General features: G+C 47.4%; 1 protein-coding gene across 2 annotated transcripts in view; it reads right to left on the reverse strand.

The window, feature by feature from the left end:
* The window catches only part of LOC128697258 (uncharacterized), a 99,414-nt gene extending 81,143 nt beyond the window's left edge, over nt 1–18,271 (reverse strand). For both annotated transcript variants that reach the window (XR_011394563.1, XM_070104144.1), the window contains exon 1: nt 18,206–18,271. The gene's annotated coding sequence lies outside the window, so the exon portion shown is untranslated. The remainder of the gene's footprint in view (nt 1–18,205) is intronic.
* Nucleotides 18,272–25,741: the final 7,470 nt, after the last annotated feature.

Raw genomic sequence — 25,741 nt, forward strand, 5'->3', positions numbered from 1 at the left:
CCCAACACCCTTCCTTCCCTCCCAACACCCTTCCTTTCCTCCCAACACCCTTCCTTCTCTCCCAACGCCCTTCCTTCTCTCCCAACACCCTTCCTTCTCTCCCAACACCCTTCCTTCCCTCCCAACACCCTTCCTTTCCTCCCAACACCCTTCCTTCTCTCCCAACACCCTTCCTTCTCTCCCAACGCCCTTCCTTCTCTCCCAACGCCCTTCCTTCTCTCCCAACACCCTTCCTTCTCTCCCAACACCCTTCCTTCTCTCCCAACGCCCTTCCTTCTCTCCCAACGCCCTTCCTTCCCTCCCAACACCCTTGCTTTCCTCCCAACACCCTTCCTTCTCTCCCAACACCCTTCCTTCTCTCCCAACGCCCTTCCTTCTCTCCCAACGCCCTTCCTTCTCTCCCAACACCCTTCCTTCTCTCCCAACGCCCTTCCTTCTCTCCCAACACCCTTCCTTCCCTCCCAACACCCTTCCTTCTCTCCCAACGCCCTTCCTTCTCTCCCAACACCCTTCCTTCTCTCCCAACACCCTTCCTTCCCTCCCAACACCCTTCCTTCTCTCCCAACGCCCTTCCTTCTCTCCCAACACCCTTCCTTCCCTCCCAACACCCTTCCTTCTCTCCCAACGCCCTTCCTTCTCTCCCAACACCCTTCCTTCTCTCCCAACGCCCTTCCTTCTCTCCCAACACCCTTCCTTCCCTCCCAACACCCTTCCTTCTCTCCCAACGCCCTTCCTTCTCTCCCAACGCCCTTCCTTCTCTCCCAACACCCTTCCTTCTCTCCCAACGCCCTTCCTTCTCTCCCAACACCCTTCCTTCCCTCCCAACACCCTTCCTTCTCTCCCAACGCCCTTCCTTCCCTTCCAACACCCTTCCTCCCCTCCCAACACCCTTCCTCCCCTCTTGCCTAATTCTCCCCTCACTCTCTTCTCAGTAGTGTTAAAAGTGCCATCGTGCCTCCACTGTCCAGTTCTATGGCACTATGCCACTTAAAGTCTTCTATGGCTCTTCTGGGCTACTTATATGGCAGTGTCCGCCCTGGTGGCCCTCTATGGCCCTCAGAGGGGAGGTAAACACCAGGGCCACCCTCTAGTTTATGGTCCATTACTAAGACCAATGATACCAACTATATTAAGTCATCGTAGCCTCCCTCTCTCCCTCCTTCCCTCTCTCACTCCCTCCCCCTCCTTACTTCTTTCCCTCTCCTTCCTTCCCCCTCTCCTTCCTTCTCCCACTCCCTCTCCTTCCTTCTCCCACTCCCTCTCCTTCCTTCTCCCACTCCCTCTCCTCCCCTCCTTCACTCCCTGTTCCTCAAGGCACAGTACTTGCCCCACTCATCTTACTCTCACATCTGACATACACAATATCAACTATAGTACTGTATCAACCTCTGTAAACGATACTTGAATCTGTATAAGAGGACCATCCACAGACGATACTAGACTCTCTATAAGAGAACCATCCACAGACGATACTAGACTCTCTATAAGAAAACCATCCACAGACGATACTAGACTCTCTATAAGAAAACCATCCACAGACGATACTAGACTCTCTATAAGAAAACCATCCACAGACGATACTAGACTCTCTATAAGAAAACCATCCACAGACGATACTAGACTCTCTATAAGAGAACCATCCACAGACGATACTAGACTCTCTATAAGAAAACCATCCACAGACGATACTAGACTCTCTATAAGAGAACCATCCACAGACGATACTAGACTCTCTATAAGAGAACCATCCACAGACGATACTAGACTCTCTATAAGAAAACCATCCACAGACGATACTAGACTCTCTATAAGAGAACCATCCACAGACGATACTAGACTCTCTATAAGAGAACCATCCACAGACGATACTAGACTCTCTATAAGAAAACCATCCACAGACGATACTAGACTCTCTATAAGAGAACCATCCACAGACGATACTAGACTCTCTATAAGAGAACCATCCACAGACGATACTAGACTCTCTATAAGAGAACCATCCACAGACGATACTAGACTCTCTATAAGAAAACCATCCACAGACGATACTAGACTCTCTATAAGAGAACCATCCACAGACGATACTAGACTCTCTATAAGAGAACCATCCACAGACGATACTAGACTCTCTATAAGAAAACCATCCACAGACGATACTAGACTCTCTATAAGAAAACCATCCACAGACGATACTAGACTCTCTATAAGAGAACCATCCACAGACGATACTAGACTCTCTATAAGAGAACCATCCACAGACGATACTAGACTCTCTATAAGAAAACCATCCACAGACGATACTAGACTCTCTATAAGAAAACCATCCACAGACGATACTAGACTCTCTATAAGAAAACCATCCACAGACGATACTAGACTCTCTATAAGAAAACCATCCACAGACGATACTAGACTCTCTATAAGAGAACCATCCACAGACGATACTAGACTCTCTATAAGAGAACCATCCACAGACGATACTAGACTCTCTATAAGAAAACCATCCACAGACGATACTAAACTCTCTATAAGAGAACCATCCACAGACGATACTAGACTCTCTATAAGAAAACCATCCACAGACGATACTAGACTCTCTATAAGAGAACCATCCACAGACGATACTAGACTCTCTATAAGAGAACCATCCACAGACGATACTAGACTCTCTATAAGAAAACCATCCACAGACGATACTAAACTCTCTATAAGAGAACCATCCACAGACGATACTAGACTCTCTATAAGAGGACCATCCACAAACGATACTAGGCTCTCTATAAGAGAACCATCCACAGACGATACTAGACTCTCTATAAGAGGACCATCCACAGACGATACTAGACTCTCTATAAGAGAACCATCCACAGACGATACTAGACTCTCTATAAGAGAACCAACCACAGACGATACTAGACTCTCTATAAGAGAACCATCCACAGAGGATACTAGACTCTCTATAAGAGAACCATCCACAGACGATACTAGACTCTCTATAAGAGGACCATTCACAAACGATACTAGGCTCTCTATAAGAGAACCATCCACAGACGATACTAGACTCTCTATAAGAGAACCATCCACAGACGAGCTGTCTAGTAAGGTTATCTAAGCACAGGTACACATAAGAATAATTATTATACCTAGTAACAAACAAAACAACCTCGGGGGGGGGGGGGAGTTGAATAACTCTAGGCCTTTCGTGTTGCAATCAACACAAAGGAGTTCCCTGTGATCGCTTTGACCTCTTCCTTTTTTCTGCAACATTGCAAGCTCCTGATGATGTGCTGCAACACGAAAGGCCTAGAGTTATCAATCAACCCCGTGGTTGCTGCGCATCTTGTATCACGTATTCGCTAGTCGCAGTATTATTAACTGTATCATTCCTTTACCTTTGGTGAGTTTCCAGAGTTTTACTACTCTCAGATGCTAGCCTGGTCAAGATGCTAGCCTGGTCAATCAGGCTCTAGTACCTAAGATAAGTAAGTTGTTTCCAGTGGGGTCCTTGTGAACTCTCACCCACTGACTGGTGGGCATCTGTGAGATAAACCAAGTCTTCCAGTGGACCACTGACGACATGATGCTCTGTGAGAACAAATTCCTCTACGTTACGGAAGAATGGAGGAAATAATATCAGAGTACAAAGGACATTTAAAGCATTCAACAGTAAGCAGTACCAAGTCCAGTGTGAGAGACCTAGGAGAGGTAATGTCAGATCTCACCTTCAAGAATCACAAGAATGTTATAAAAAAAAGTGATATGTTGGATAACTAGAACCTTCAAAACAATGACAGCTTGGATAACTAGAACCTTCAAAACAATGATAGCTTGGATAATTAGAACCTTCAAAATGATAACTTAGGTAACTAGAACCTTCAAAATAATAACCTGGATAACTAGAACCTTCAAAATGATAACTTGGATAACTAGAACCTTCAAAATGATAGCTTGATAACAAGAACCTTGAAAATAATAGCTTGGATAACTAGAACATTCAAAACAATAATAGGGTGGATAACTAGAACCTTCACAACAATAATAGCTTGGATAACTAGAACCTTCAAAACAATGACAGCTTGGATAACTAGAACTTTCAAAACAATGATAGCTTGGATAACTAGAACCTTCAAAATGATAGCTTAGGTAACTAGAACCTTCAAAATAATAACTTGGATAACTAGAACTTTCAAAATGATAACTTGGATAACTAGAACCTTCAAAATAATGATAGCTTTGATAACAAGAACCTTGAAAATAATAGCTTGGATAACTAGAACATTCAAAACAATAATAGGGTGGATAACTAGAACCTTCACAACAATAATAGCTTGGATAACTAGAACCTTCAAAATAATAATAGGTTGGATAACTAGAACCTTCACTGGTTTATAAACTCAGTCAAGTACCTTACTGGTAGTGCTTGAAGTACCTAGAACAGTTCTTAGAAAGTAGGCGAGAAAGATGCCTCATAATTTACACCTGGAAGTTACTGGAGGGACTGGTGCCAAACCTGCACACTGTAATGACTACTTGTGAACATGAAATGCTTGGTAGACGGTGCCAGGAGCTGAGACTCAACCCCTGCAACCACACACACAGGTGAGTATGGTGCAGGATACCACCAATCACAAGTAAGGGTGTCAGGTGCCAGATCAACCTGCCTACCTACCTACATATCTACCAACCTATCTCCTTACATATCTACCTCCCTACCAACCTACCTACCAATCTCCCTACCAACCTACCTACCAACCTACCAATCTCCCTACCAACCTACCTACCAACCAATCTCCCTACCAACCTACCCACCTACTAATCTCCCTACCAACCTACCTACCTACCTCCCTATCTACCTACTTACCTCCCTATATATTTACCCACCTACCTACTTACCAACCTCCCTCCCCCCCTCCCTACTTACCTACCTCCCTCCCTACCCTCGTACTTATTTCCTCTTCCTGCCTCCCTACTTATTCCCCCTCCCTCCCTCCCTGTGGTTTCCTCTCCTTCCTCCCTTAACTTCCCCCTCCACCACCTGGTTTATCATCAGATAGTTTAGTCATCCTTCCCTCCCTCCCTCCCTCCCTTCTTCCCTCCCTCCCTCCCTCCCTTCTTCCCTCCCTCCCTCCCTCCCTTCTTCCCTCCCTCCCTCTGTGTTTCCCTAGATAAAAGACCCCTTGGAAGGGAGGGAGAGGGAGAGGGATGGAGAGAGAGAGAATTAAGAAGAGGAAGATTAAGATAGGAGAGAGGAATAGAGAAGATGAGGTGTGGCTCGTGGCTGGCCTCTTCTTCCTCTTCTTCTTCCTCTTCCTCTTCTTCCTCCTCCTCTTTCTTTCTCACTCCATCTTCAACATTGTTAATATCTTTCCTTTATTACATTCCAGCCATGTTATAGTGTCTTCTTGACCCCCAGTGTGACCTGACCCACAGTGTGACCTGACGTGACCTGACTCTCTCCCCCTTCCTACCTCTAACATAGTAATTGAAAATTATCGTAAATTAAGATGTAATCCTGGAAATACAGGGAGAGAGAGAGGGAGAGGGAGAGGGAGAGGGAGAGAGAGAGAGAGAGAGAGAGAGAGAGAGAGAGAGAGAGAGAGAGAGAGAGAGAGAGAGAGAGAGCCAGCAGAGAACTCTGTAGTCTCAAAATAAGACTATCTACTGAGGACCTTATCTAGACTAAGAACTATCTCTTATTATCTAGAAATACTAGGCAAGGATAGTACGCCAGAAGGCTAGCTAAGCGACTATCGTCCGTGGCTAGAAAGATGCCTTATAACCTACACCTGGAAGATACTGGAGAGACTGGAACCAAACTTGAACACTGAAATGACTACTTGTGAGCATAAGAGGCTTGTCAGATGGGACCAGGAGCTGTGACTCAACCCCTGCAACCACATATAGGTGAGTACAGTGCAGGATACCACCAATGATAAACAACAGAGTGACGAGTACTGAGAGAGAAGTAAGTTTAGAGGGACCAAGACTCTACAACACACTACCTTCAGGAAGGAACTAGACAGATTCCTCAACACAGTTCCTGATGAGCCGGGTTGTAGTGCATAGGTGGTGGTGCACAGGTGGCGTTGCACAGGTGGTGTTTCATAGGTGGTGGTGCACAGGTGGTGTTGCACAGGTGGTGCTTCATAGGTGGTGGTGCACAGGTGGTGTTGCACAGGTGGTATTGCACAGGTGGTGTTTCACAGGTGGTGGTGCACAGGTGGTGTTGCACAGGTGGTGCACAGGTGGTGTTGCACAGGTGGTGTTGCACAGGTGGTGGTGCACAGTTGGTGGTGCACAGGTGGTGGTGCACAGTTGGTGGTGCACAGGTGGTGTTGCACAGGTGGTGCACAGGTGGTGGTAAATCCTCCCCTCCCTCCTCCTCCTCTACAACACACATAACACAAACAACATTACATAAAAAGTAGTGGTGACAGTAATGGTGACAGTAGTGGTGACAGCAGGGGTGATACTCCCCCTCCACTAAGTTCTGGGTTACACAACCCTGACAATAACAGCTAGAGTCGGGTCATAAAGAGGAGGGGAAGGTGCTCTGCGTGTCTTAAATGGTACAATCACCATTGTGCTGTGACATGCTGTGGACACGCTGGACATGGCTAACTTAGTCTTTATGGGCATTTCACCTGGATATGTGAGGAAAGGTAAACCCACACGGTTAATTACTGAGAGGGAGGCAGGAAGAACGTAAGGGAGGAAGAACGTAAGGGAGGAAGAACTTAAGGGAGGAAGAGCAGTAAGGGAGGGAAGGGCGTTACATCAGGGCAAGTTGTGAATGATTTACCTACCTACCTACCGTCATTCCTTCCTTCATTCCTACCTTCCTTCCTTCCTACCTACCTACCTTCCTTCCTACCTTCATCCCTATCTACCTACCTTCCTACCAAACTTCCTACCTTCCTTTCTATCTACCTACAGTTGTGTGCAAACTGGGACAGGAGTAAATTCTGTGATTATCTCATATGTGTTAGTCTCTGACTTAATGTAGTTTGGGTTCTTTTTCTTGTCAGAAGAGTTTGTTACTGACTTCTGGCAACCATCTAGCTGTGGTGTTATCCTGCGACTCCCGTCAGTGCTACAACAGCTGTTGTTCTGTAAGGCTATTCCTGCAGGCTTGATCCGTGAGTGAATGTGGTTTTTGCCAAATTCTCTCCTTCAGTCATGATTACTGTTGAAATTCATGAAGGATGTTACACCTAGGTACTGTGCAAGTATTGTAGCTCTTACAAAACTTCCTGGCTTGATTATCAGACAGATCATGGAAAGTTTGAGTCTAGCAAAGTTAACTGTTGGTGGGACTCTGAAGACAGCTGACGACACTGGTGACTGTGGAGCTCTGCGTCCAGGAAGATGTGGAAGTAAACACAAGATAACACGACACTGGTGACTGTGGAGCTCTGCGTCCACGAAGATGTGGCAGTAAACACAAGATAACACGACACTGGTGACTGTGGAGCTCTGTGCCCAGGAACATGTGGAAGTAAACACAAGATAACACGACACTGGTGACTGTGGAGCTCTGCATCCACGAAGATGTGGAAGTAAACACAAGATAACACGACACTGGTGACTGTGGAGCTCTGCGTCCACGAAGATGTGGAAGTAAACACAAGATAACACGACACTGGTGACTGTGGAGCTCTGCATCCACGAAGATGTGGAAGTAAACACAAGATAACAAGACATTGGTGACTGTGGAGCTCTGCGTCCAGGAAGATGTGGAAGTAAACACAAGATAACACGACACAGGTGACTGTGGAGCTCTGCGTCCAGGAAGATGTGGAAGTAAACACAAGATAACACGACACTGGTGACTGTGGAGCTCTGCGTCCAGGAAGATGTGAAAGTAAACACAAGATAACACGACACTGGTGACTGTGGAGCTCTGCATCCAGGAAGATGTGGAAGTAAACACAAGATAACACGACACTGGTGACTGTGGAGCTCTGCGTCCAGGAAGATGTGGAAGTAAACACAAGATAACACGACACTGGTGACTGTGGAGCTCTTCATCCAGGAAGATTTGGAAGTAAACACAAGATAACACGACACTGGTGACTGTGGAGCTCTGCGTCCAGGAAGATGTGGAAGTAAACACAAGATAACACGACACTTGTGACTGTGGAGAGCTGCGTCCAGGAAGATGTGGAAGTAAACACAAGATAACACGACACTGGTGACTGTGGAGCTCTGCGTCCAGGAAGATGTGGAAGTAAACACAAGATAACACGACACTGGTGACTGTGGAGCTCTGCATCCAGGAAGATGTGGAAGTAAACACAAGATAACACGACACTGGTGACTGTGGAGCTCTGCGTCCAGGAAGATGTGGAAGTAAACACAAGATAACACGACACTGGTGACTGTGGAGAGCTGCGTCCAGGAAGATGTGGAAGTAAACACAAGATAACACGACACTGGTGACTGTGGAGAACTGCGTCCAGGAAGATGTGGAAGTAAACACAAGATAACACGACACTGGTGACTGTGGAGAGCTGCGTCCAGGAAGATGTGGAAGTAAACACAAGATAACACGACACTGGTGACTGTGGAGCTCTGCGTCCAGGAAGATGTGGAAGTAAGCACAAGATAACACGACACTGGTGACTGTGGAGCTCTGCGTCCAGGAAGATGTGGCAGTAAGCACAAGATAATACGACACTGGTGACTGTGGAGCTCTGCGTCTAGGAAGATGTGGCAGTAAGCACAAGATAATACGACACTGGTGACTGTGGAGCTCTGCGTCTAGGAAGATGTGGCAGTAAACACAAGATAACACGACACTGGTGACTGTGGAGAGCTGCGTCCAGGAAAATGTGGAAGTAAACACAAGATAACACGACACTGGTGACTGTGGAGAGCTGCGTCCAGGAAGATGTGGAAGTAAACACAAGATAACACGACACTGGTGACTGTGGAGAGCTGCGTCCAGGAAGATGTGGAAGTAAACACAAGATAACACGACACTGGTGACTGTGGAGAACTGCGTCCAGGAAGATGTGGAAGTAAACACAAGATAACACGACACTGGTGACTGTGGAGCTCTGCGTCCAAGAAGATGTGGAAGTAAACACAAGATAACACGACACTGGTGACTGTGGAGCTCTGCGTCCAGGAAGACGTGGAAGTAAACACAAGATAACACGACACTGGTGATTGTGGAGAGCTGCGTCCAGGAAGATGTGGAAGTAAACACAAGATAACACGACACTGGTGACTGTGGAGCTCTGCGTCCAGGAAGATGTGGAAGTAAACACAAGATAACACGACACTGGTGACTGTGGAGCTCCGCGTCCAGGAAAATGTGGAAGTAAACACAAGATAACACGACACTGGTGACTGTGGAGCTCTGCGTCCAGGAAGATGTGGAAGTAAACACAAGATAACACGACACTGGTGACTGTGGAGCTCAGCGTCCAGGAAAATGTGGAAGTAAACACAAGATAACACGACACTGGTGACTGTGGAGCTCTGTGTCCAGGAAGATGTGGAAGTAAACACAAGATAACACGACACTGGTGACTGTGGAGCTCTGCGTCCAGGAAGATGTGGAAGTAAACACAAGATAACACGACACTGGTGACTGTGGAGCTCTGCGTCCAGGAAGATGTGGAAGTAAACACAAGATAACACGACACTGGTGACTGTGGAGAACTGCGTCCAGGAAGATGTGAAAGTAAACACAAGATAACATGACACTGGTGACTGTGGAGCTCTGCGTCCAGGAAGATGTGGAAGTAAACACAAGATAACACGACACTGGTGACTGTGGAGCTCTGCGTCCAGGAAGATGTGGAAGTAAACACAAGATAACACGACACTGGTGACTGTGGAGCTCTGCGTCCAGGAAGATGTGGAAGTAAACACAAGATAACACGACACTGGTGACTGTGGAGAGCTGCGTCCAGGAAGATGTGGAAGTAAACACAAGATAACACGACACTGGTGACTGTGGAGCTCTGCGTCCAGGAAGATGTGGAAGTAAACACAAGATAACACGACACTGGTGACTGTGGAGCTCTGCGTCCAGGAAGATGTGGAACACAAGATAACACGACACTGGTGACTGTGGAGCTCTGCGTCCAGAAGATGTGGAAGTAAACACAAGATAACACGACACTGGTGACTGTGGAGCTCTGTTTCCAGGAAGATGTGGAAGTAAACACAAGAAAACACCTCACCATGACAAGATTATCATAAGACAAAGTGTGAAGGATCCCAAGATAACCAGCAAAGATCTACAGAAAGATCTGGCTGCACCTGATGTAAATGTTGATTCTTCAACTGGTCGACGAAGGTTCCTTCAAGTTGACACAACTGCCAGAAAGATGGTAAAGAAACAATTATTGACTGTGGTGGGCTGTGGTGGGCTGTGGTGGACTGTGGTGGTCTGTGGTGGTCTGTGGTGGTCTGTGGTGGGCTGTGATGGGCTGTGGTGGTCTGTTGTGGACTGTGATGTAAATGTTGATTCTTCAACTGGTCGACGAAGGTTCCTTCAAGTTGACACAACTGCCAGAAAGATGGTAAAGAAACAATTATTGACTGTGGTGGACTGTGGTGGACTGTGGTGGTCTGTGGTGGTCTGTGGTGGTCTGTGGTGGTCTGTGGTGGTCTGTGGTGGGATGTGATGGGCTGTGGTGGACTGTGGTGGTCTGTGGTGGACTGTGGTGGGGTGTGGTGGTCTGTGGTGGACTGTGATGGGATGTGATGGGCTGTGGTGGACTGTGGTGGACTGTGGTGGTCTGTGGTAGGCTGTGGTAGTCTGTGGTGGACTGTGGTGGACTGTGGTGGGCTGTGGTGGTCTGTGGTGGTCTGTGGTGGTCTGTGGTGGACTGTGGTGGTCTGTGGTGGTCTGTGGTGGGCTGTGGTGGGCTGTGGTGGACTGTGGTGGACTGTGGAGGACTGTAGTGGGCTGTGGTGGACTGTGGTGGACTGTGGACTGTGGTGGGCTGTGGTGGACTGTGGTGGGCTGTGGTGGGCTGTGGTGGACTGTGGTGGGCTGTGGTGGACTGTGGTGGGTTGTGGTGGGCTGTGGTTGGCTGTGGTGGACTGTGGTGGACTGTGGTAGGCTGTGGTGGACTGTGGTGGGCACTGGATGACTGGAGAAATGTTATATTTTCAGACGAGGCGCATTTTGAAGTACATAGTACAGATCAGTGGTAGGGAGGTACATGGTACAGATCAGTGGTAGTGAGGTACATGGTACAGATCAGTGGTAGTGAGGTACATGGTACAGATCAGTGGTAGTGAGGTACATGGTACAGATCAGTGGTAGTGAGGTACATGGTACAGATCAGTGGTAGTGAGGTACATGGTACAGATCAGTGGTAGTGAGGTACATGGTACAGATCAGTGGTAGTGAGGTACATGGTACAGATCAGTGGTAGGGAGGTACATGGTACAGATCAGTGGTAGGGAGGTACATGGTACAGATCAGTGGTAGTGAGGTACATGGTACAGATCAGTGGTAGTGAGGTACATGGTACAGATCAGTGGTAGGGAGGTACATGGTACAGATCAGTGGTAGTGAGGTACATGGTACAGATCAGTGGTAGGGAGGTACATGGTACAGATCAGTGGTAGTGAGGTACATGGTACAGATCAGTGGTAGGGAGGTACATGGTACAGATCAGTGGTAGGGAGGTACATGGTACAGATCAGTGGTAGGGAGGTACATGGTACAGATCAGTGGTAGGGAGGTACATGGTACAGATCAGTGGTAGGGAGGTAAATGGTACAGATCAGTGGTAGGGAGGTACATGGTACAGATCAGTGGTAGGGAGGTACATGGTACAGATCAGTGGTAGGGAGGTACATGGTACAGATCAGTGGTAGGGAGGTACATGGTACAGATCAGTGGTAGGGAGGTACATGGTACAGATCAGTGGTAGGGAGGTACATGGTACAGATCAGTGGTAGTGAAGTACATGGTACAGATCAGTGGTAGTGAAGTACATGGTACAGATCAGTGGTAGTGAGGTACATGGTACAGATCAGTGGTAGTGAAGTACATGGTACAGATCAGTGGTAGTGAAGTACATGGTACAGATCAGTGGTAGTGAAGTACATGGTACAGATCAGTGGTAGTGAAGTACATGCTACAGATCAGTGGTAGTGAGGTACATGGTACAGATCAGTGGTAGTGAAGTACATGGTACAGATCAGTGGTAGTGAGGTACATGGTACAGATCAGTGGTAGTGAAGTACATGGTACAGATCAGTGGTAGTGAGGTACATGGTACAGATCAGTGGTAGTGAGGTACATGGTACAGATCAGTGGTAGTGAGGTACATGTTACAGATCAGTGGTAGTGAGGTACATGGTACAGATCAGTGGTAGTGAGGTACATGTTACAGATCAGTGGTAGTGAGGTACATGGTACAGATCAGTGGTAGGGAGGTACATGGTACAGATCAGTGGTAGGGAGGTACATGGTACAGATCAGTGGTAGGGAGGTACATGGTACAGATCAGTGGTAGGGAGGTACATGGTACAGATCAGTGGTAGGGAGGTACATGGTACAGATCAGTGGTAGGGAGGTACATGGTACAGATCAGTGGTAGTGAAGTACATGGTACAGATCAGTGGTAGTGAAGTACATGGTACAGATCAGTGGTAGTGAGGTACATGGTACAGATCAGTGGTAGTGAAGTACATGGTACAGATCAGTGGTAGTGAAGTACATGGTACAGATCAGTGGTAGTGAAGTACATGGTACAGATCAGTGGTAGTGAAGTACATGCTACAGATCAGTGGTAGTGAGGTACATGGTACAGATCAGTGGTAGTGAAGTACATGGTACAGATCAGTGGTAGTGAGGTACATGGTACAGATCAGTGGTAGTGAAGTACATGGTACAGATCAGTGGTAGTGAGGTACATGGTACAGATCAGTGGTAGTGAGGTACATGGTACAGATCAGTGGTAGTGAGGTACATGTTACAGATCAGTGGTAGTGAGGTACATGGTACAGATCAGTGGTAGTGAGGTACATGTTACAGATCAGTGGTAGTGAGGTACATGGTACAGATCAGTGGTAGTGAAGTACATGGTACAGATCAGTGGTAGTGAAGTACATGGTACAGATCAGTGGTAGTGAAGTACATGGTACAGATCAGTGGTAGTGAAGTACATGGTACAGATCAGTGGTAGTGAGGTACGTGGTACAGATCAGTGGTAGTGAAGTACATGGTACAGATCAGTGGTAGTGAAGTACATGGTACAGATCAGTGGTAGTGAAGTACATGGTACAGATCAGTGGTAGTGAAGTACATGGTACAGATCAGTGGTAGTGAGGTACGTGGTACAGATCAGTGGTAGTGAAGTACATGGTACAGATCAGTGGTAGTGAGGTACATGGTACAGATCAGTGGTAGTGAGGTACATGTTACAGATCAGTGGTAGTGAGGTACATGGTACAGATCAGTGGTAGTGAGGTACATGTTACAGATCAGTGGTAGTGAAGTACATGGTACAGATCAGTGGTAGTGAAGTACATGGTACAGATCAGTGGTAGTGAGGTACGTGGTACAGATCAGTGGTAGTGAAGTACATGGTACAGATCAGTGGTAGTGAGGTACATGGTACAGATCAGTGGTAGTGAGGTACATGGTACAGATCAGTGGTAGTGAAGTACATGGTACAGATCAGTGGTAGTGAGGTACATGGTACAGATCAGTGGTAGTGAAGTACATGGTACAGATCAGTGGTAGTGAAGTACATGGTACAGATCAGTGGTAGTGAAGTACATGGTACAGATCAGTGGTAGTGAAGTACATGGTACAGATCAGTGGTAGTGAAGTACATGGTACAGATCAGTGGTAGTGAGGTACATGGTACAGATCAGTGGTAGTGAAGTACATGGTACAGATCAGTGGTAGTGAGGTACATGGGTACAGATCAGTGGTAGTGAGGTACATGGTACAGATCAGTGGTAGTGAGGTACATGGGTACAGATCAGTGGTAATGAGGTACGTGGGTACAGATCAGTGGTAATGAGGTACATGGGTACAGATCAGTGGTAGTGAGGTACATGGGTACAGATCAGTGGTAGTGAGGTACATGGGTACAGATCAGTGGTAATGAGGTACATGGGTACAGATCAGTGGTAGTGAGGTACATGGGTACAGATCAGTGGTAGTGAGGTACATGGGTACAGATCAGTGGTAATGAGGTACATGGGTATAGATCAGTGGTAATGAGACGGAACAGAGGTAAACATCTACAGAATAAACACAGTCAACAAGCGGCAAAACATCCACCTGAGATGTTACAGTTTTACTGCCAGGGGCTCTAGATGACTTGTTATTGTTGAGGGGACGATGAACAGTGACAAACACAAGACAATCCTGGCTATTTATTGGTTTCCCATTGTGGACACAGACTTTCCTGACGGAGAAGGCATTTTCCAGCAGCATCTTGTTCCATGCCACACTTCCAGAAAAATGCTGACATTCTTCGGAGTGACCTAAGTATTTAAACTGTCTTGGAAAGTCTCCTGGCCTTAACCCAGTTGAGAAACTCTGGGCAATAACGAAATGCAAGATCACGAAACAGGACTGTTTAACTGAACCATACCCCCGGCCGGGATTGAACCCGCGGTCATAGAGTCTCAATCCCGGCCGGGGGTATGGTTTATTTGCAATCGTGTCATTACGATTTCTTAAGTCAAGTCACTGTTTAACTGTGGAGTGTTACAAAAAACCCGATTCTAAAAAGCTTAGAGATCTCCAGGTAATACTAGAAAGGACTGCCCTTCTAGCATACAGCCTGTTACTGGGCTTTCGTAACAATTAGTCAGTATCCTTGTCCAATTATCCATTAGAATTCAATATGATTCAATAGTGCTTCAGGATTACAACTGGTAGGCTACTAACTAGAGAAATTAAAATTTAATAAATTTATTAATTAAGTTGTCTAGGCGTATAACAAATTAAATTAATCACAATAATCAAAATAATATTAATCACTTCTCTCGTGTACAGTATTATTGTGCTGAAAGCACATATCACATTTATAAGTCTTAAGTACCGTCTGGTACATTAACATTTAAATATATATATATACAAATAAGTGTGTGTATGTGTGTAAGTGCTTTAAGTAGTTCACTATGTCTCACGACTCGACTAGACTTAAACAAGTGACTGACAAAGTCCTCAAATAAACTAACTTCTTGACCAACTGGCAATCAGAACAGTCTGCTTGAACAATAAAAAGAATGCTAAGCCCAATAGCAATATAACAAGCAACTGCGACACAATCAGGAACAAGGAGATAATATAACGACACTAAGTAGGGACCATCTGCAGATCCTCCACAAAAGTTACAAAACTCCCATACTACTGAATCTAAGTTCAGCATAAGAAAATCACCGACGGTGATAATACACAGATACCAGTACAAGTTAGGTCAGAAGCTACAGCTCAGGACCCGAGTTACTCAGAGTGTCTATGAGACACACAACCTCAGTACAATGTCGAAAATCACTAAGTCTATACAATGTTCTGTGAACAGAGTCTGCAGAACTAACAACAATAATAATGAGACAGAGACGATCTTCCAACAAGGGCGATTTAGGCACTTGTCAGGGATACATCCAACCACCAAGAGAGTCTAGACCAGACTGAATACTTCAGGGGAGGTGAGAACACCACCCCCCTCGATCACGTGATAGCTCCGTGGACAGCTGTTGCCCAGCAAGAAGCCGGCAGAGTAACGAGCCAAGAGCGATAATTACAGTAGTTAGACAATCAAGACTTGAACTGAGCACATATGTTACATCCTACCTAACAAAATTTAACTAAGTCAAATAATAATATAAAGCAATATATTCACGATTTAGCTATTACCGCAAATATAAGCAATATAAAATTATATGAAAAGGTAATATACATGTAATATATATACATAATATACATTGTAACCCATTCAGGGGTTGCAACATGGAGAAGTTAACTGCTGCTGTTATTACGATCTGGTACCACCACGATGACCTTCCCAAAATGTGTTCAATATTGGTTAAGTCTGTGCCAGTGTGTAGCAATACTTATAAAAGCAAAGGGCCGTCATAACTCTTATTAAATCAATTATCTGTCATATCACTGCCTGGGATATTTGAAATAAATATCCAAGTTCATCACTGTCCCAATTAATATACCCACTCCTGTACCTACCCACCTATCTTCCTCCTTACCTACTTACCATCCAATCTACCTTAATTGCTACCAACCTATCTACCTTCCTTCCTCCCCAACTACCTACCTTCATGTTCCTTCACCATCACGCCTTTAATCTACTCACTGAACATTGAACCACTCACTAGAGAGAAAACAATGCCTGGGAAATGGGATATTAAGTTGACTCTAAGCAAGGGAATGGTAGGTCTCCCCCCATTTCTTGTCTCCAAGAGCCCTTCACCTGCAACAGTAAGACAAACAGTAACCTGTAACAGTAAGATAAACAGTAACCCAACAGTAAGACCCTAAACTACCCTCAGACACCCAACATGTCGTGGCTACAACACATCACCCTTACGACTGTAACCAAAACCCAACCATGTGTTGTGTGTACTTTGTGTTCCCTAGTGTTGTGTGTACCTTGTGTTGTATGTGCTTTGTCTTGTGTTTTCTCTACGTTCTATGTACACATAAAAGCCTTCAGGGATTTTTATAATCTTTTGTTATTGTTCAACAATACACGTTAGGTCAAACTTTGAAGGGCACGTAAAATACATATATATATATATATATATATATATATATATATATATATATATATATATATATATATATATATATATATATTGTATCCACTATGTAGCTATCAAATACAATAGTGTAGCAGTACACTGCTGCTACACTATTGTATATTGTAAATGGGGATGTGCTAATAGCCTTGATGGTTTAATTACATAATGAGCAGTTAGGTTACTGGTAGTTAGGTCACTATCCTCCCTGGCTTGTTAGGTGGACTATCCCACCCATATCTTTTATGAAATGGTCACTAATGGATGTGAGAAGCTAGTCCCTTAAGGGCAGTGTGTTCAAGTGAGATACTATCCACTGGGATGGTGGACTATCCTGGATCGTGTCTCTCTGCCTATCCTTGGTGGTAGGTATACTGGTTTACAGGAAAGTAAATGGTTTATCTCTATCCTGTCATCCCTATCCCTTCTCTCCTCGAATATCCAGTGTTCTCTCTCTCTCTCTCTCTCTCTCTCTCTCTCTCTCTCTCTCTCTCTCTCTCTCTCTCTCTCTCTCTCTCTCTCTCTCTTAAATTGAATCAAAGACTGGAGTAAAATAACAGCTGATGCTGCAGACTCAAAGACAATACAGCCAGTCAAGAACCAGCTGGAGAAGCACCAGCTGGACAGCCGCCAGCTGGCAAGCACCAGCTGGACAAGCACCAGCTGGACAAGCACCAGCCTTCAGGACTGACATGTTCGGTATAAATTTATCATTTAAGACTATTGGGTCAGCCCAAATTGTTTTACATATCCAAAAAAATGTGGTAAGTCGGAATAAGCAGTAAGGTGTGGTGAGGGAGGCCTGGAGGGGGAGACGTTGCCTGGTGCACTCGCTACCTCACCCACCACCTCACCAAACACACACTATAGTCACCACATACACACTATAGTCACCACATACACACTATAGTCACCACATACACACTATGGTCACGACATGCACACTATAGTCACCACATACACACTATGGTCACGACATGCACACTATCACTAAATCCATGCAGACCATCACAGATGTCAACAGACGTGGCATTCTGAAGTCAAGAGATTCATAATGTCTGTCCCTGCACTTCAGTACATCTAGCTGATAACCAGCCAGTCCAGTTGTCGTCGTCAGCAGCAGCCGCCACAGAGGGTTGTGATAGTGGAACTACTGGTACACACAGCTCTGAGTCACAATTGAGAAATACAAGTAATTTAAGATAGTAATATTACTATTTTAGCACTATTACTATCCCAGGTCTACCATCCACTTTCAACTTTTCTGTAAAATTCCATAAAATTTTTCTGCCCTGTTGTCTGCTGGCAGTGACTGGAGGATGGGGAGAGAGCCTCCTGCTTTACCATCCTTGCTTCACACACAAATAATACAGGACAGTCCTAAATCCAGGTGCTCTCCCTATCCCTTACTCTCTCCCCATCTATCCCTTCTTCAGGTACATACCTGTACAAGACCGGAATGAACCTTGTAGTCAAGCTGGAAGAGCCTGGACTGTTCCAAACCTGTAGAGACGGAAAATTAGATATTAAAAAGGGTGCTTTAGGCATTTTAAAGAGAATAGAACAGAACAGGATGACTAGGAGGTTGAATAAATCTGGAGTGGAGGAAGGAGTGGTTGTTCTAGGTAAGGATGGAGTGGATGGGGTAAAGGAGATTTTGTATGCGAGGGCCAGGAGTGGAGGCAAGTGAGTTTTATGACTTCACGTGCTGTTAGAGTGTGAGCAAGGTAACATTTATGAAGGGATTCAGGGAAACTGGTCAGCCGGACTTGAATCCTGGAGGTGGGAAGTACAGTGCTAGCACTGTGAAGGAGGGGCGCGGACGCAGCAGTTTGGAAGGGCATCTAGACTCATGTAAACATGCTTCTGTCAAGACAGTGACAGAATGATGCTGAAAGTGTTCCTTCCTTTTCGGGTCACCTTGTATTGGTGGGAGACTGCCAGTGTTATATACACTCTCAGGGCTGGATCTATTATGTAACTAATGGAAGACACTTAAGGAATATTTGAAAGTTTCTGACTACCACTCACTACTTTGTGACCGTCAATATGGCTTCAGGAAAGGTTACTCTGCTGCTGATCTGTTGTTAAACCTCTCCACTAAGTGGCACCAGTCCCTGGATGAATCCAAAGTCAGCTGTGTGGTAGCACTGGACATTGCTGGCGCTTTTGACAGAGTCTGGCACCAGGGACCCTTGTCAAAGCTGCAAGCACTGGGAATTGTAAGCTCTATACTATGTCTCCTCAGTGATTACCATCAAGGTAGATCTCTAAGTGTAGTTCTCAATGGGACAGAGTCAACAAGACACTACTGGTGCAAGTGTTCTACAGGGAAGTGTACTTGGACCATTGTTATGGAATGTCTGCTTCAATGACTTTCATCTCATCCCAGAATCCCATGCATATGCAGACGACTGTACACTGACATTCACTTATCCAAGAGAAGAAATGCCAGCTGCTCTAAGCTACATAAGTCACCAGCTAAGAGCTGTATCAGCTTGGGGAAATAGATGGCAAATAACATTTGTACCTGAGAAAACACAAATGATGATGGTCTCTAGGCACCATGATGGTAATGCTGGAGCAGTAGTAAGAATGATAGTCTAGGCACCATGATGATAATGCTGGAGCAAAGGGAAGAATAAATGGAAGAGTATTGGTACCCTGGGACGAAGCTGATATCCTTGGGGTGAAATCTGACTCCAAACTGACCATGAAGAACTACGTTGTAAATCTTGCAAACAAGGCAGCCAGGAGGTATCTCGCATCTGCTTGACAGTAGGGGTTGCAAGATTCTGTACGAGGCACAAGTACGCTCACACCTTGAGTATGCTCCACTTTCTTGGATTGACTGCCCTCCCCCTCTCTCATTTGCGAGTTCTTGACAGAGTAGAGAACAGAGCAAGACGTCTCATCTCTCACCTGGATCCATCCTGGATAGACCTATCATTTCAGTAGAGCCTTCAACACCGGAGGGTTATGGGTGGTTTTACCGTTATGTACAAGGCCAACATTGTCAAAGTACCACACTTGGCTCAACTTCCAGGACAGCGAGAAGTGAGCTTCTACACCACAAGACGGGCAGCCAGCAACAACTTCACTCTCGCTGTAACCTTCTCCAGGACATCTCAACATCTTATATAATTTATTCTCAGGATGAGTCTGGAACACATTCGTACAACATAATAATATCAACGTAATAAAGTCAGTTGACCAAATGAAAATCCTGGCCCACAGATGGCTCCAACTTCATCCTGTTCCCTACTTTATGTTTCATAACAAAAATGCTTTCAAATGAGCTGATGCAGTCAACAGCTCTTAGCTTGCAAATAAAGTTAGGAACCCTTACCTTAACCTTGTTAAAACCTGTGTAAAGAGAGAGAGAGAGAGAGAGAGAGAGAGAGAGAGAGAGAGAGAGGTGATGGAAGACATTTAAGGGGTAACTCAGAGAGTAACATCAATGTGGATTCGTTAACTTAACATGTGTGGGTTATTTCGCAATTAACAAGACCTCAGTGAGGGAGAACAAGTATGAAAGACATAGTGGGGAGAAGAAGGAAGAGAAGGAGAAGTAAGAGAAGGAAGAGAGAAGAGAAGGAGGAGGGTGAGGCAAGAGAGGTTAAGAAAAGGGAGGAACAGACCTGGAAGAGGAAAGAAGGAATGAAAGTAGAAAGATGTAACAGCCACACCTGTACATAGCCTAAGCCTAACCTAACCTTTACACTGCCTAAGCCTAAAACACATCACCCCTTCCATAACACCAATCACTCACTGAGGTTTCAATCCGATCAGACGATACATTCCCGAGCTCTCTCACAAACCACTCCATTTTAAAAAATAAAACTGTAGCTAATTGAAGGTTTCAAGCCGATCGGAAGAGGCTTTCCCGAGTTATCAACACGGATTCCATAAAACCAGATGCAGTAAACCTTGCGTTGAAAGTTTGGACACGATCGGATGAGTCGTTCTTCAGTTGTAAATGAAAACCTTGGAAAATAATGTATACCTTGAGGGATACATTTAAAGGTATCCCTTGATAGACACATTTAGGGGTATACCTTGAGAGATACATAGGAAGGTATCCACTAAGGGATGCATATAAAGGTATCCCTTAAGTGATACATCTAAAGGTATCTTTTGAGGGACACATTTGAAGGTATCCCTTGAGGAATACATCTAAAGATATCTCTTAATGAATACATTTAAGGATATACTTTGATACACTTAAAGATATCCCTTGAGGGATACCCTAAAGGTATCCCTTGAGGGATATACTTGAAGGTATCCCTTAAAGATTCCTGCTACCCTGGCAAGCAGTCTACCTGCCTGCTACCCTGACAAGCAGTCTACCTGCCTGCTACCCTGGCAAGCAGTCTACCTGCCTGCTACCCTGACAAGCAGTCTACCTGCCTGCTACCCTGACAAGCAGTCTACTTGCCTGCTACCCTGACAAGCAGTCTACCTGCCTGCTACCCTGACAAGCAGTCTACTTGCCTGCTACCCTGACAAGCAGTCTACCTGCCTGCTACCCTGACAAGCAGTCTACTTGCCTGCTACCCTGACAAGCAGTCTACCTGCCTGCTACCCTGACAAGCAGTCTACTTGCCTGCTACCCTGACAAGCAGTCTACTTGCCTGCTACCCTGACAAGCAGTCTACCTGCCTGCTACCCTGACAAGCAGTCTACCTGCCTGCTACCCTGACAAGCATCTACTTGTCTGCTACCCTGGCAAGCAGTCTACTTGCCTGCTACCCTGACAAGCAGTCTACCTGCCTGCTACCCTGACAAGCAGTCTACTTGCCTGCTACCCTGACAAGCAGTCTACCTGCCTGCTACCCTGACAAGCAGTCTACTTGCCTGCTACCCTGACAAGCAGTCTACCTGCCTGCTACCCTGACAAGCAGTCTACTTGCCTGCTACCCTGACAAGCAGTCCACCTGCCTGCTACCCTGACAAGCAGTCTACCTGCCTGCTACCCTGACAAGCAGTCTACCTGCCTGCTACCCTGACAAGCAGTCTACCTGCCTGCTACCCTGACAAGCAGTCTACTTGCCTGCTACCCTGACAAGCAGTCTACCTGCCTGCTACCCTGACAAGCAGTCTACTTGCCTGCTACCCTGGCAAGCAGTCTACCTGCCTGCTACCCTGACAAGCAGTCTACTTGCCTGCTACCCTGACAAGCAGTCTACCTGCCTGCTACCCTGACAAGCAGTCTACTTGCCTGCTACCCTGACAAGCAGTCTACCTGCCTGCTACCCTGACAAGCAGTCTACTTGCCTGCTACCCTGGCAAGCAGTCTACCTGCCTGCTACCCTGACAAGCAGTCTACTTGCCTGCTACCCTGACAAGCAGTCTACCTGCCTGCTACCCTGACAAGCAGTCTACTTGCCTGCTACCCTGACAAGCAGTCTACTTGCCTGCTACCCTGACAAGCAGTCTACCTGCCTGCTACCCTGGCAAGCAGTCTACCTGCCTGCTACCCTGACCAGCAGTCTACTTGCCTGCTACCCTGACCAGCAGTCTACCTGCCTGCTACCCTGACCAGCAGTCTACCTGCCTGCTACCCTGACCAGCAGTCTACCTGCCTGCTACCCTGACCAGCAGTCTACCTGCCTGCTACCCTGACCAGCAGTCTACCTGCCTGCTACCCTGACCAGCAGTCTACCTGCCTGCTACCCTGACAAGCAGTCTACCTGCCTGCTACCCTGGCAAGCAGTCTACCTGCCTGCTACCCTGACCAGCAGTCTACCTGCCTGCTACCCTGGCAAGCAGTCTACCTGCCTGCTACCCTGACAAGCAGTCTACCTGCATGCTACCCTGACAAGCAGTCTACTTGCCTGCTACTCTGGCAAGCAGTCTACCTGCCTGCTACCCTGACAAGCAGTCTACCTGCCTGCTACCCTGACAAGCAGTCTACTTGCCTGCTACCCTGGCAAGCAGTCTACCTGCCTGCTACCCTGACAAGCAGTCTACCTGCCTGCTACCCTGACAAGCAGTCTACTTGCCTGCTACCCTGACAAGCAGTCTACCTGCCTGCTACCCTGACAAGCAGTCTACCTGCCTGCTACCCTGACAAGCAGTCTACTTGCCTGCTACCCTGACAAGCAGTCTACTTGCCTGCTACCCTGGCAAGCAGTCTACTTGCCTGCTACCCTGGCAAGCAGTCTACTTGCCTGCTACCCTGACAAGCAGTCTACTTGCCTGCTACCCTGACAAGCAGTCTACTTGCCTGCTACCCTGGCAAGCAGTCTACCTGCCTGCTACCCTGACAAGCAGTCTACTTGCCTGCTACCCTGACAAGCAGTGCAGTCTACCTGCCTGCTACCCTGACAAGCAGTTTACCTGCCTGCTACCCTGACAAGCAGTCTACCTGCCTGCTACCCTGACAAGCAGTCTACCTGCCTGCTACCCTGGCAAGTAGTGCAGTCTACCTGCCTGCTACCCTGGCAAGTAGTGCAGTCTACCTGCCTGCTACCCTGGCAAGCAGTCTACCTGCCTGCTACCCTGACATGCAGTCTACTTTCCTGCTACCCTGGCAAGCAGTCTACCTGCCTGCTACCCTGACAAGCAGTCTACTTGCCTGCTACCCTGACAAGCAGTCTACTTGCCTGCTACCCTGGCAAGCAGTCTACCTGCCTGCTACCCTGACAAGCAGTCTACCTGCCTGCTACCCTGGCAAGCAGTCTACCTGCCTGCTACCCTGACAAGCAGTCTACTTGCCTGCTACCCTGACAAGCAGTCTACCTGCCTGCTACCCTGACAAGCAGTCTACTTGCCTGCTACCCTGACAAGCAGTCCACCTGCCTGCTACCCTGACAAGCAGTCTACTTGCCTGCTACCCTGACAAGCAGTCTACCTGCTTGCTACCCTGACAAGCAGTCTACTTGCCTGCTACCCTGACAAGCAGTCCACCTGCCTGCTACCCTGACAAGCAGTCTACCTGCCTGCTACCCTGACAAGCAGTCTACCTGCCTGCTACCCTGACAAGCAGTCTACTTGCCTGCTACCCTGGCAAGCAGTCTACTTGCCTGCTACCCTGGCAAGCAGTCTACCTGCCTGCTACCCTGACAAGCAGTCTACCTGCCTGCTACCCTGACAAGCAGTCTACCTGCCTGCTACCCTGACAAGCAGTCTACCTGCCTGCTACCCTGACAAGCAGTCTACCTGCCTGCTACCCTGACAAGTATTCTACTTGCCTGCTACCCTGGCAAGCAGTCTACCTGCCTGCTACCCTGACAAGCAGTCTACCTGCCTGCTACCCTGACAAGCAGTCTACTTGCCTGCTACCCTGGCCAGCAGTCTACTTGCCTGCTACCCTGGCAAGCAGTCTATATGCCTGCTACCCTGACAAGCAGTCTACCTGCCTGCTACCCTGACCAGCAGTCTACCTGCCTGCTACCCTGACAAGCAGTCTACCTGCCTGCTACCCTGGCAAGCAGTCTACCTGCCTGCTACCCTGACAAGCAGTCTACCTGCCTGCTACCCTGACAAGCAGTCTACCTGCCTGCTACCCTGACAAGAAGTCTACTTGCCTGCTACCCTGACAAGCAGTCTACCTGCCTGCTACCCTGACAAGCAGTCTACCTGCCTGCTACCCTGGCAAGTAGTGCAGTCTACCTGCCTGCTATCCTGACAAGCAGTCTACTTGCCTGCTACCCTGACAAGCAGTCTACTTGCCTGCTACCCTGGCAAGCAGTCTACTTGCCTGCTACCCTGGCAAGCAGTGCAGTCTACCTGCCTGCTACCCTGACAAGCAGTCTACCTGCCTGCTACCCTGGCAAGTAGTGCAGTCTACCTGCCTGCTACCCTGACAAGCAGTCTATTTGCCTGCTACCCTGACAAGCAGTCTACCTGCCTGCTACCCTGGCAAGCAGTCTACCTGCCTGCTACCCTGACAAGCAGTCTACTTGCCTGCTACCCTGACCAGCAGTCTACCTGCCTGCTACCCTGGCAAGCAGTCTACCTGCCTGCTACTCTGCCAAGCAGTCTACCTGCCTGCTACCCTGACAAGCAGTCTACTTGCCTGCTACCCTGACAAGCAGTCTACTTGCCTGCTACCCTGGCAAGCAGTCTACCTGCCTGCTACCCTGACCAGCAGTCTACCTGCCTGCTACCCTGACAAGCAGTCTACCTGCCTGCTACCTTGACAAGTAGTCTACTTGCCTGCTACCCTGGCAAGCAGTCTACCTGCCTGCTACCCTGACAAGCAGTCTACCTGCCTGCTACCCTGACAAGCAGTCTACCTGAGTGCTACCCTGGCAAGCAGTCTACCTGCCTGCTACCCTGGCAAGCAGTCTACCTACCTGCTACCCTGACAAGCAGTCTACTTGCCTGCTACCCTGACAAGCAGTCTCCCTGCCTGCTACCCTGGCAAACAGTCTACCTGCCTGTTACCCTGGCAAGCAGCCTACCTGCCTGCTACCCTGACAAGCAGTCCACCTGCCTGCTACCCTGGCAAGCAGCCTACCTGCCTGCTACCCTGACAAGCAGTCCACCTGCCTGCTACCCTGACAAGCAGTCTACCTGCCTGCTACCCTGACAAGCAGTCCACCTGCCTGCTACCCTGACAAGCAGTCTACCTGCCTGCTACCCTGACAAGCAGTCTCCCTGCCTGCTACCCTTTCAAACAGTCTACCTGCCTGTTACCCTGGCAAGCAGCCTACCTGCCTGCTACCCTGACAAGCAGTCCACCTGCCTGCTACCCTGGCAAGCAGCCTACCTGCCTGCTACCCTGACAAGCAGTCCACCTGCCTGCTACCCTGACAAGCAGTCTACCTGCCTGCTACCCTGACAAGCAGTCCACCTGCCTGCTACCCTGACAAGCAGTCTACCTGCCTGCTACCCTGACAAGCAGTCCACCTGCCTGCTACCCTGACAAGCAGTCTACCTGCCTGCTACCCTGACAAGCAGTCTACCTGCCTGCTACCCTGACAAGCAGTCTACCTGCCTGCTACCCTGACAAGCAGTCCACCTGCCTGCT

Source organism: Cherax quadricarinatus, chromosome 89 (genome assembly GCF_038502225.1).
Source record: "Cherax quadricarinatus isolate ZL_2023a chromosome 89, ASM3850222v1, whole genome shotgun sequence".
Classification (NCBI taxonomy): domain Eukaryota; kingdom Metazoa; phylum Arthropoda; class Malacostraca; order Decapoda; family Parastacidae; genus Cherax; species Cherax quadricarinatus.